This window comes from Python bivittatus, unplaced genomic scaffold, assembly GCF_059951505.1.
Source record: "Python bivittatus isolate LINGU-HERP-01145 unplaced genomic scaffold, Pbiv_v1 ctg000220_np1212, whole genome shotgun sequence".
NCBI lineage: Eukaryota > Metazoa > Chordata > Lepidosauria > Squamata > Pythonidae > Python > Python bivittatus.
In genome coordinates, this window is record NW_028277048.1 from 27,014,273 (window position 1) to 27,026,928 (window position 12,656).

The 12,656-nt window shown below is 39.9% G+C and overlaps 1 pseudogene; it reads right to left on the reverse strand.

Annotated features, from left to right (window-relative positions):
- Positions 1-1,875: 1,875 nt before the first annotated feature.
- Positions 1,876-4,376, reverse strand: LOC148216312 (uncharacterized; annotated as a pseudogene).
- Between the last annotated feature and the right edge of the window lie 8,280 nt (positions 4,377-12,656).

A 12,656-nucleotide genomic window follows, 5' to 3' on the forward strand; every position in this document is an offset into this window, starting at 1 on the left:
CAAAAAGCTGATTTCCTGCAATAATGTGGGTGACAGATGTTTGCCCGTGTGTGTGAGAAAGAGAAAGAAAGAGAGAGAATCCAAGTCTGATGAGATTTTGATACTGTAGTTTTGTGCCCAAGATCTTAGAAGCACACTTATGAGAAAACAAACATCTCTCAGCAATCTTACAAGATTTCAGCCATTTTAATTTTTAAAGAGTAACATTTAATTAAATGTTGGGGAGTTCCATGGACAACACTTAGGGGTGTGTAGGACACTGTAGCACAACAGGCACCCTACTTACTGACCACTGAAGAGCAGTGTAGGTTACCCTAAATTATTTCTGCTGCATCTATTGACACCAATATGCTTCAGAATCATTGGCACATCTAGAAGGTTAATTTTAATTGTTTCTTCCATAGGTGGACAATTCTTCTGCCTCTCATTTAGTGCCCAGTCCCCACCCTCACCCATTCCTGTAGTTTCTTTATAATATTGTAACACAAAAATATTGTTTGGTGATGTTACATATGAAAAATCTTGATGATGATGATGATGATGATGATGATGATGATGATGATGATGATGATTTACTTCTGTCCAGGTGCCTTGTGATTATTCTATAGCTGGCACATTTACCCTTTATCTTCACCCTCCATCGCATCTGTCTCCTAGAATCATCCTTCACAAGGAAGAAAGGTAAAATAGGTTAAGCTCAGCTTTCCAGGCAAATTCAGCTGGCAGCCATTGTCCTCATGGGCATCTCCAGTGAGATATAATTTTTATTAAGGATTTAATGACAATACTAAAATCTAATGCAAACTAAAAGAAAGAAGAATGCAAAGAAAGAGTGAAAGGTACAAAGAGAAAAAACATAGAAAAAAGAAAGAAAAAAAAAGAATATAAAAGTAAGAATATAGTAAAGAGAGAGAAAATAAATATGTGAAGAAGTGACTTCCAACCTTCATCACAAGTATAAACAATTTTTGTAACTCTTCACCCCGTTAGTTTACAACCAATTATCTCTTCATTCCATATTCCATCTCTTATCTATAGGCTAATCCATAAAACATCATCTTTTCAGTCCAGGTGTCAGTAGAAGTCCATTAAGGGTTACTAGAGATAACAACATATCTATTTTAACCTTGATCAAATGAACCAACTTTATATTCCTTCCTTTTATTTCTAACAGTCTTAATCATTAGTCCATTCAACTAATGTCATAGAATGTAATTTATTTTCATTTCTTTTTTGCCCCTTCTCACAAGAGTCTTCAAAGCTTTAACAAGCCTCTTTTGTAAATCTAATAAAAAAGAATTATCCAGGTCACTCTCTTGGTTTATTACTTTTATTTCCCTTTTGATTTTTAAAACATCAACTGGTTTCTTTTGTATGTCCAGTGTCAGGTTCAACCCAAGAACAATAACCAGGCAATCCAGTCCAGTACAGTTCCTTTATTAGCTTGCACCTAATAGAATCTCGCCAGACTAAACCTATGCTAAAGCAACTAGCGGTTATATCCCGTGAGACTCTAGGGAGGGGCTAGCCTCATCCTCTTCCCATGCTCTTGCTGAGGACTGAGAAAGTGCTTGCTCTGGAATGTTCCCTCTCCCTCCTGATAACCTTGATCCTCCATTCCAGTATCTTATCTGGCAGTTGAGTCATGGCAACTGGACTTCTTTTCTTTTGGTTAGATACGTTTCGCTGCTTGTCCAAGTAGCTTCTTCAGTCTAGAAAGTTGGTTAGGGGGGACCCCATAAATGTCTTAAAGGGGGGCTGCATTTCTCATTAACATGATGGGGTTGTTGAAGGGACAATAGGAGATGTGATTAGTAGAGTCTTTGGGATGTGGATGTCTTACTCCTAATTCCTCACTCATCCCCAAGTGGATTGTTAAGTGCTGCCTCCCTGGTGAACTTGTGAAGCGGTCTTAATCTTCCTGGGGACTGATGAAAGAGTAACATGAAAAATGGGAGACAAGTTGTGTCTGAGGCCTTCACCTCTATTGAGGGAAGGATTTTCCACTTTGGCATAATTGGATTCCTTCATTCCTCTCTCAAACCACCTATCTTCTCTGTCCAAAATGTGGACTATTGTCCTCAGATGAACATCCTTTTTCCTTTAGATGAAGGTAAACTGCTGATTCTGGTCCTGTGTTGTTGCTCCTCCTGTGCTGGGCCATCTTCTTGTGTAAAGGGTGTTTGGTTTCTCCAATGTAGAGCTCTGAACACCCCTCACTGCACTGGATTGCATATACTACATTGCTCTTCTTATGTTTCGGTGTTTGATCTTTAGGTGTACAAGCCTCTCTCTCAGTGTGTTAGTGGGTTTGAAAAACACAGGTATATGGTGTTTTCCAAATATCTGTTTTATCTTCTCTGACACACTAGCCATGTATGGAATGACAAGATTCTTCCGTTGACTCTGAGTCTCAGCTCTGTCTGCCATTTTTTTGTTGGATCTAGAAGTGGATTTAATAAAGGCTCACTTTACTACCCACAGGCCTTAAGAGCTGTCCTCAGGTGTCTGTTTTCTTTCTTTTTGGCATCTATGGAGGTGGGGATGGTTTCTGCCCTGAGGTATAATGTCCTGATGACTCCTAGTTTGTGCTGCAGTGGATGGTGGGAGTCAAACTGCAGGTATCGGTCTGTGTGTGGGGGTTTCCTGCAAATCCCTAGCTTGCCACAGGTCCCAATTAGAACCTCACAGTCTAGAAATGCCAGCCTGTTGTTCTTGTTGTCTTCCCTGGTGAACTTGATGTTTGAGTCTATGGTGTTTATATGGTCTGTGAAGGCCTGTACTTCCTGGACTCTGATTTTAACCCAGGTGTCATCCACATACCTGAACCAGTGGGTTGGTGCTATTCCCTGGAAAGAGCTGAGAGCTTTCTTCTCCACTTCTTCCATGTATAGGTTGGCAGCAATGGGTGATATGGAGGGACCCATGGCACAGCCGTGTTCCTCTCTGCAGAAGTCACCTCTGTAAGTGAAGTAAGTGGTGTTGAGGCACAGATCCAGGAGGCAGCAGATCTGGTCTGGGTTGAGGTTGCTTCTCCTGTCGAGGGTGCTGTCATCTTCTAGTCTCTTCCTAACTGCTGTTAGGGCATCAGGGATAGGGATGCTGGTGAAGAGTGAGGTGACATCAAAGGATACCATGGTTTCATCTGTATTCAGTTTCAGGACTCTTACTTTAGAAGCAAATTCTTCAGAGTTGTGAATATGGTGGTCAGCGTGTGGTGTTCAGCGTGTCCAACCAGAGGTGCTAGTATGCTGGCAAGGTGTTTAGCAATATTTTATGTTGCTGAATTAATGCTGCTGATAATGGGGCTGAGGGGCGCTCCTTCCTTGTGGATCTTAGGGATTCCATAGAGGCAGGGGATGGCTTCTCCAGGATGCAGGCGGTGGTAGGTTACCCTATCGATGGTGCCCTCTTGTTCCAATTGTTTCAAGCTGTCTATCACCTTTTTCTTATAATTGCTAGTGGGGTCTCTTTTCAGTTTTTCATATGTGTGGTGGTCATCCAAGAATGAATTAATTTTATTGTGGTAGTCTGCAGAGCTCAGGACACCTGTGCATCTTCCTTTGTCTGCCGGCAGGATGGTAATGGTTTCGTCTTTGCTGAGGGCTGTCAGGGCTCTCCTCTCTTGGGTAGTAAGGGTGGGTGGAGGAGGTTGAGCACCGGTGCTCAAAAGCTGTCAGGGACCACTGTCTTGCAGTGTCCTTGAGAGGAGCAACTGTTCAGAGTGCATGTGGACAATCTCCCGTCCTCTCCCTGTCCAGAGAGGTTTTGCAGAGCCAGCCTACTACGTGGTTCTTTATTCTTCACCGTAGTTGCTGGCTCTGCTTTTCAAGGAGCCATCTTCAGTCTGCCATTTCTTCCTCTGGAAGTCAAGCAGCTTAATTATTTTAAGAAAGAAAAAAAAAGGTTGTCTTACCACAAAAATAAATCCTCTTGCAGAAACAGATTTTTCTTTTGAAGCCGAGCTTCTTCCCAGACCAGACAGTTTGGAGAGAAAACTGGTGTTTATGGCATCAACCCTTTCTCTCACAGAGGTGCTTGATGCTGTAGAGGCAGAGGGAATGGCCTTGAGAAACAGGAGGAAGAGCTGCTACCAAGACAACAATCAGATAAAAGAAGACTGAGTCTGGGGTAGAAATGTACCCTGAGAAAACTTCTCAGACAAAACCTTTCCTAATTCTCACGAAAATAAAGGGTGCGAGGAGGAAAGCACATTCAGACTGGCAAGATTCTGTCACTGTAACCATATAATAAAAATATCATTAGCATTCATAGTATGATCTACCCTAAAGGGGTGACAAGTGCCTCAATAACCCCACTTGCTTGATGGGGTTGAGGTTGGGTTGCGTTGAGGTAAAACTCAGGGTGATCTGCATGTTACACACATCAGTGCCTTGTTTCTGCTTCTTGAGAATGCTGAAGATTCTCCACCAAGTGCCAAAAGGAAAAAAAAATTGAAGGGAAGGAAGGGGCTATCAGCTACCTTTCTCTGTTATCTCTGTTTACAGTGTCTTTCTTCCCTCTCTCCTCCCCCACTTTATGGGTAGTCCTCGGGTTACGACAGCAGTTGGGACTGGAATTTCCTTCACTAAGCAATGCAGTTGTAAAGCATGGTATCATGTGGCCATATCACTTAGTGACAGCAATCCTGGCAGTTCTGGTCGCCATCATAACCTGAGGACTGCATGGGTTGCTAAGCGAGGACCTGACATTACTGCAATGTGGGAAGAGGTGCTAAAAGCAGGCTGGCGGGTGAGAGCTATGGGCAGGCAGGTGGGTGGGTGCTGCGGGTGGGCACTGCAGAGTACAGACAGGTGTGTGGGATAGCACTACAGAATGCAGGCAGGCGGGAGGGTGCTGCGGGCAGGCACTGTGGAGTGTGGGCAGGTGGCCACTATGGAGTATGAGATCCCCATGCCATCCAGGGGCTTCTCAGGAGAAAAATTGGCAGGAGCGGGAGCAACTTACTGGAACGACTTGTGACCTTCTGCTGGCTTCCCCACTGACTTTGCTTGTAGAAAGCTGGCAGAGAAGGTCACAAAAGGCAATCATATGACCACAGGATGCCGCAACTGTCGTAATTACAAACCAGTTGCCAAGCGCTCGCATCACTACCATGTGACCCCGGGGATGCTGTGACAGCCGCAACTATGAGGATTGGTCATAAGTCCCTCTCATTCAGCGCCATTGTAACTTTGAATGGTTGCTGAATGAGTGGTCTTAACCCGAGGATTACCTGTATTGGCTGAGTTTCCAATGCTCACAACATAGGTGAGAAAGAACAAGGTCAGACCATGTGGCTGCTTCCCCTCCTAGTGAGAAGAACCCTTGGGCCAGCCCCACTGGAGTATTCTTGGGCCTACAGATACTCAGATTTGGGCATTGCACAAGGCCAAGCAGTAAACAGAAAATTTCCCACAGGTACTCAAATTCACCTATGGAAAATTTTTATAAGGTGAGGAGTCAGAGCATGTATAAGTTGCCATTTATTAAATGCTGCTGTTAATTTGTTTGTTTATAGTTTTTGTCCCAAAAGTCAGAGGAATCAAATAATATAAAAACATTATTTTCAATGACTGAATTAGGATTTTCCTTATGGTTTTTTTTACTGTAAATGAAATGGAATCAACTGAATGAATAAATTAAGAGTTTTCTCTTTTCAGGGGAACTACATATTCATCAACAAGTCTTAACTGCTTCTATGTTTTGAAGTCTATCTACCGAGTGGTAAGGGGAAGGGGGAGATGATTAATCAAAATCTGCAATTTCTACTGATGCATAAAAGTCAGTCAATACTGAGTCTCATGTCAGATATGTACTGATGTTTATTTCTTGGGTGCACATTTGTTTCCTATATACATCTATATCAACCTGAACAGAAATTTGTTGTCTAAGAAAACGTGCTGCCAGTACACAGCCGAAGTCTTCCCTGTCAATGAAGTTTTAAAACCTTTATTTGTTTATATATTTCTTATATCAATGTATATAGTCACCCATCTCACGTAAGTGTGAAAACCAAACCAAAGACAACACAGTAAGAAAAATAAGAAAAGCCGGGGTGAACCTTATTCATTTTGTACACATTTCTGATGCGCTTCCCCAGACTGGTTCACAGCCTTCCCACATGTTCTGCTCACAGTAGCCCTATGAAGTAGGCTTGGTTGAGAGAAAATGATGACTTGGGCCAGTTTTTCTTTCTCAGCCCAACCTACCATACAAGGTTGTTGTTGTGGGGAAAAATGGGAGTAGAGAGCACCTTGTATGCCACCTTGAATTCCTGTACAAAAACAGCAGGATAGAAATCAAATCAAATCAATCAATCAATCAGTCAATCAATCAATCAATCAGTCAAAATGAATGACTAGCTGATGATCATCCAGTGACCCTAATGCCGATTTGAATTGTGGTCTCTTTAAAAAATGCCTGTCCCAAACCAGGTTTAGTCTTAGAGTGTTATGTGACCTATGACTTAGGGCAACTTGTGTAAACCAGTCAAATATGTCAGACCAGCACATGATGGCTCAGCACAATAGACAAAGGGAATCGAATCTGTGTGTTATGAACACAGATGTTGCTAGAGCATTTACTCCAGATGGCATGGGGCAATCAACATTTAGAGGTTTCTGCCACAGAGCGTTGTCACCAAAGCAAATATCTGAGTGAACTGCCATGGCCTTGTAAAGTGATCCTGTCAAGAAAAGAGAGATCATGCTTGTTGCCCGGAGGAAGATTTTGTTTTATCAGATGTGAAGGCTTTTTACACCTCTTTGGGAATGCATTTAATTCGGTACCACTTTGGGCCCTGATTCAAGCTAGCATACTTCTCCCTCCCCCACACTAATATGATCATAATTAGCAAGAAGTCCCTAATAAAAATGACACATAAATGGCTGCCATTCAGGTTAATGACATCCTCCCTCACCTCTAGCTTTGATGTTAATGCACCCTCATCAATATACAAAAACCAGTGTATTTTCAGATTCAGCACTAATTTGAAAAATGGGGGATGATAGTATAACTAAAGATTCTTCCCACATAACAAGGGTGTTTATCATTATGACTTAAATTGCAGATTTTTATTTTTAAAAAGCTTTCCTTTTAAGTTTCACAATGCAGAATTCAGATAAGGATGATCCAGGCACCGAAGTTTGCCTTTCTTCTGGAGTTTAACACATGGTTGTATATGGTCTCGGTAAGAGCAACCCTGTGAGGTGGGCTGGGCTGATGGGGAATTATTGGCCCAAAGTTACCCAGTCAGCTTCTCTGGCTGAGGGGGGACTTGAACCTTAATGTCCTCAGTTCCAGTCCATGATTTGGACCAATACACCACACTGGGTATATGTCTTACTGAGCATCACCATCTTACTCCTCCCCCCATTCCATCCTATCCCTCCCCTGAACCCCATTCTGAATGTGCTTACTCGGTTTCAGCCTTTTGGCCTTTCAACACTGATGTTTGTTATCATAGAAAAAATATAATTTGTAATTGTTTTAATAGTGGAATATAAGCAACACCAACAGAAAAAATACAGTCACATTTATACAGTGAGAAAAGAATCTATACATATTGGAGGTAATTAAAATAAACTTAACAAAAAATAAAGAGGAAAAACTGGTTAAAAACAAAAAGGAAAAAGATCCATGTAGCATCTGTTTGGTAAACAGAATTAATTCAATTGTTAACCTTATCATTAAATCGATACCATAGGGAAACATATTGCTTCACCATATCATTTTTACAACAAAATTGGAAAGGACCCAAGTTTTAAGAAAAAAAAAACATACTTCTTGAGACTCAAGAATGAAATTAATTTATCAGAAAACTTTATTTCATGCCTATTGGACCCCTCAAAGACTGTTTAGAAAGGATGGACATCAGATTTTTTGTGCTGGTATCATAAGAAATGTGAGGGTTCTTTGACATATAATTTGGTCTTGTCCAGCCATATCTTTGTTTTGGTTGCAAATCATAACATACATTAATATGACTTTGGAAATAAATGTGATTTTAATGTAAATGTGATTTTAAGCTATATTCCTAAAATATGGAATATGTCATTTTATGAAGAGTTTTGATTCTATCAGGCCTGTGGTTCAGCAAAGAGGATGGATGGATGGATGGATGGATGGATGGATGGATGGATGGATGGATGGGTGGATGGATGGATGGATGGGTGGATGGATGGATGGATAGATAGATAGATAGATAGATCAATCAATCTTATCTTTGTGATACCAAGGAAAAGATTCAGGATATGAATCTGTTATCTGTTAGAAAATACTACTTATCACAGAAAAGTAGTGAAATTTTAACTGCGTCATATTATTGGTGTTTCTTCTCTTATATTATTATTTTAGCACTGTTTACATTTTTCTGGTTCATTTCTTTGTCTTCATTTTCTTCTTTGGTTCATCATGTTTTCTGTAATAGTTTAAAATGAAATGTGCAAATTGTATTCTTATTTATTTGTAGCTTTACTGAGCAGCTCCCAGATTGCTTGCTGGTTTTTTGGGGAATTCCTAGCCCCTGGTTGTTTCTCCTTTCTGGTCTCTGTTGCTTGTAAGTGGGATACCTTCAGACATCACCTTCATTCCATGGCAAAACAGCCTAGGTCAGGCTATACTCTTCCAAGGATGGCTCATGTCTTAATGTGGCTTTAATCAACTGGTAGTTTCTCAGTCAGCTGCTGCTGTGCAGGAATTTACAACTGATTCTTCTTCTGGGAGTGCAGAGGCCAGATTACATCCTGGGTGGGGAATTCTGGGAGTTGAAGTCCACTCACCTTAAAGTTGCCAAGGTTGAGAAACACTGTCCTAATGTATGGTTACTGAACACCCAATATTTCTAGGAAATGTCCAGATTTTAGACTCCAAATGCTTAGTCCATCTTGTAATCTAAAAGGAGCTAAGACATCCAGGATTACTCAGTTGTTTTCAGAGAGGCTGAAGAGCAGCTTCTGTGCAGCTTCAACTCCAACTCCATCCCCACTCACCAACCTTCTTACTCTATCCCAGAATCCAATCTTCTCCATCAGGAACCAGCCCTTTGTTGTTATTATGACTGCTCTCCTTCTTCTCCTCCTCCTCTTTCTTCCAGTCCTGCTGCTAGTGCTACTACAGAGGATAACAGCAAATTGAGTGGTGCCAGAAGGAACATAGAGGGGAATATGAATGCATTGGGTGTGATGGATGGTTGCACGTGTGCATGTTCCATGTGTATGTGTGGAATTTTGACCAAGAAGACCCAGTTCAAGTTCTCTGCCTACTCCAGCCCAATCACTTGCTTTGCTGAACCTACCTCACAGCATTATTGTCTGGGGAAAATCTGAGAAGAGAACCCCAAGGGAGATATAAATGCAACACTAAACATTTGGGGCTATGTTATGCAGTAAAATAGCCTTGAAAGCATACTTTTCTTAGAATAATAAAGATGAAATGAAATAAATAATAGCTTAAGAGTGAACGGCAATTTGGAATGTGGTCATACTTCTATCACAAATTCCTCAGTTTTCAAAGTACAATCTTGTAGCAAAAACCTGTCCCCTTAAACAGTCTGGATCCCCCCAAATGAAATCAATAAAAGTTGAATTGTTTCATTCTAATTCTCCCAGACGCCCTTTATTTTTAATTGTTTTTCCCCTCTAGGGGGCTCATTCTGGTCACACTCATTTGAGGAGCATGGTATCAATGGAGGATTTATCTCCTTTCTGTTTCTGAAAGTATTATCGTTTTAAAGCCAATTAAGGGAAAGCCAACCTGATAATGGTAAATTAACAACCCTGGCCAATTGCTTCCCATCTGCAACTTAGGGATTTGCATCCAGGATCTCAATGACTTTCAGCAGAGCAGAGAGCTTTGCAAGTAAGGTTGCCAAATTTTGATAATGTTCTGACCCATTACCATCAGCTGCACTTTATTTTTTTATCTCTGATTGCCTTTTATTTTGTTAATTTGTTTATGTATTTCTGACATGCCCAAATCAATGGTCAGAAGGAAGGGAGATGGAAACGGGGTTTTTTCAGGGGGGGAGGCCTTTGTTCAGATGCTGTGGCAAGGTTGCAAAAGCAATCAGGGCTGTATGGTTTTGCTTATTGGTTGAATTCTGTTTAAGAAGGCTACAAACCTATTCTTACCTTATCTTCTTAAAATTGGGCGATAGTTTCCCTCAACTTTCTATAAGAAGAAAGCATTCCATGGATAGTTTCTGCATTGGTCAGGAAAAAAAAAAAAAAAAGGAAAGGAAAGGAAAGGAAAGGAGTTGGAAGGATGTACAACCATGTCATTAGTATGGTGAGTGTATCACTTAATTCTCAGTAAGGATGCTGCAGTTTTACATGCTTACATCGAAATAAGTATTCTGAATCTAATGAGACTCATTTCCGAATAGGCCTGCAGGACAGGAGTTTTTTTAATCAGTGCCCTTGTTTCTTTCTGAGTGGGCATGCAGGGGAAAGAACATTTTCATAACAGCTACAGCTTATGGGCAGGAAGACTGGAGCTGCCTCTTGCCCAAGACCTGGAGAGCTGTAACATTTAGGAGAAGGGAAAGGCAGCAATTGTGACTGACATTCAGAAAGAATCTATGGAAAGTGCATATCTTCATTTGTCCAACCCAAGATGTCAGCTGTAAGCATCACCATAAACTAACATCAGGGATAAACACCACATGTTATCCATGGACCTTGGTTGCGGTCTTCAGAGCCCTGCCTGATCACAGCTGCTGCAAATTGGTGACATGGTTTCTTTGCATTTTAAGGAACCAGGCATAGAAAAGTGACTTTGGCTGGATGATGGTTTTCAAAAGAAGCAAACTACACTCCTTGCCTTTCCCATGTGGGTGTCTTTGGCCTACCCAACCTGCAAAATCATCCCCTTTTCTTCTGTCCTGTATCTACTCCTTCTCCAATATTAAAGGCATCTCTGGCCAGCAAAAGTTACCCATTCTTGACAAAAATGCTAGGAAGCCCAGGCAGAAATTCTTAGGTTTCCAATAATTCTGTACTAAATTATTGAAATCCTGAGTTCCACCATATCATTATTTCTGTCTTCTGAGTAGAACCAGTCCTTGGGTTGCCTACTCAAAAGATACAGTACACCAAGTCCAGATGCAGATTTTTTTAAATATATAATTTTATTGAAAATTGTAACAAGAATAATAAGATTAAAAATTAATTAAAAAATTAATAAGAGCCAGTTTAGTCTAGTGGTGAAGGTGCTGGCCTAGAAAGCAGGAGACCGGGAGTTTTAGTCCAGCCTTAGGCATGAAAGTCGGCTGGGTGCCTTTGGGCCAGTCCCTCTCTTCCTTTTTTTTTTTTTTTATAATATTTTACTGAAATTTTAAAGTTACAAATTTAAAAGTTAGAAATGAAAAGAAAAGTTGGAAATACAAAATATAAAGAAAAAGGAAAGAAAAAGTGAGATAAGGAAAAAGGAAAAAAAAGATATGAAAAATAGATAACTTCTAATCTATCTCTGGTCTTAGGAATAATAAGGCTATCATAAGTGCTAGTTTTTAATACATTAAATAGGAGTAATTCTTTGTCTAAACATATCCCATTACATTTATAATCTAATCTTCAAATCCCCATGTAAGCTTCACCCCACCTGCATTTTGCAAATAGTCCATCAATGGTTTCCATTCTTTAAGTTAATAGTTATTTGAGTTTTCTTTTAATAAGCAAGTCAGTTTATCATTTTCTGCTATTTCCATCAGTTTTAACAACCATTCTTGTATTGTTGGTAGTGTCTGAGTTTTCCAAAATTGTGCATAAAGAAGTCTTGCTGCAGTAATCATGTATTGAGTAATTCTAATAAGATGTTTTCCTATTTGAAAGTCCATTATCCCCAACAGGAATAGTTCTGGTTTAAATGGGATCTGTATTTGTAGTATGCTCTGCCTCAAGGTTTGTATTTGAATCCAAAATTTCTTTGCAATTTTACATGTCCACCACATATGGTAAAACGACCCCTCTTGTTGGTTACATTTCCACAAATGTTGGAAATTGTCCCATACATTTTTGATAGTCTTTGGGGTGTCATATACTATCGATACATCATTTTATAGAAATTTTCTTTCAAATTATAACATAGAGTAAATTTTAATCCTTTAGACCACATATTTTCCCATTGCTGCATATGTATATTATGTCCAATATTTTTTGCCCATTTAATCATGCATTCTTTAACTTGTTCTTCAACCATTTCTTCTCTCAACAATAATTTATACATTTTTGCTATTAAATGTTTATCTGTTTCACATAACTGAATTTCAAATTCCGATTTATTCTGTTCAAATCCAAATTCTTTTTTATCAATTTTAAATTTTTCTTTGTATTGCATATAAGAAAGGTATATCCTTCTAAAAACAATTGCTCTTTTGATTCAATTTTATATTCTCCTTGTTCTTTTTCTAATAAGTCTTTGTATCTCATCCATTTATTTTTATCTCTTGTTTCAGTTCTATAGAAGGCTTCTTGTATAGAGGTCCACATCGGCATCTTAGGGCATAAAAGTGGTCTACATTTAGTCCAAATTTTTAATAGGGATCTTCTGATATAGTGGTTTTTAAAGTCCACATTAACTTTAACTTTATCATACCACAAATATCCATGCCTGCCAGTCCCTCTCTTTCAACCCAACTCACCTCACAGGGTGGT